Here is a 344-nt window from a genome sequence, read left to right on the forward strand (position 1 = left end):
TCTTAGTTATTGTGTTAAGACATTTATACTCTACATTTAGAAAGATTCACATGTACCCTTATAAGATAAACCATAGGTGTAGTCCCACCAATCACCCTCCCTCCACCCATCCTCCCCTTTCCCCTAGAACATATGTTGATAGAATTTTCATATTTACTGTTTTGCTTTTGCCCATCACTCTAAACTTTCTTAAAAAAAAAAAATTACATAAGCAAGAAAAAAATGACACCACCATTCTGTAGGTACATAACTTCTTCATTCTAAAACCTTGTCAACAGCTTTCTATTTCCTCTCTTGGCAAATGAAAGTTCTGATAATGAATTTATTGTTGACTCTCCAACAAC

The 344-nt window shown here is 34.0% G+C and overlaps 1 protein-coding gene across 1 annotated transcript in view; it reads right to left on the reverse strand.

Moving 5' to 3' along the window:
• The window catches only part of ASPH (aspartate beta-hydroxylase), a gene marked incomplete at its 5' end in the record, with an annotated part of 181,780 nt that overhangs the window by 162,021 nt on the left and 19,415 nt on the right, over nt 1-344 (reverse strand). The window lies entirely within an intron of this gene.

Source organism: Otolemur garnettii, unplaced genomic scaffold, assembly GCF_000181295.1.
Source record: "Otolemur garnettii isolate 467f Iridium unplaced genomic scaffold, OtoGar3 scaffold00234, whole genome shotgun sequence".
Taxonomy (NCBI): Eukaryota; Metazoa; Chordata; class Mammalia; order Primates; family Galagidae; genus Otolemur; species Otolemur garnettii.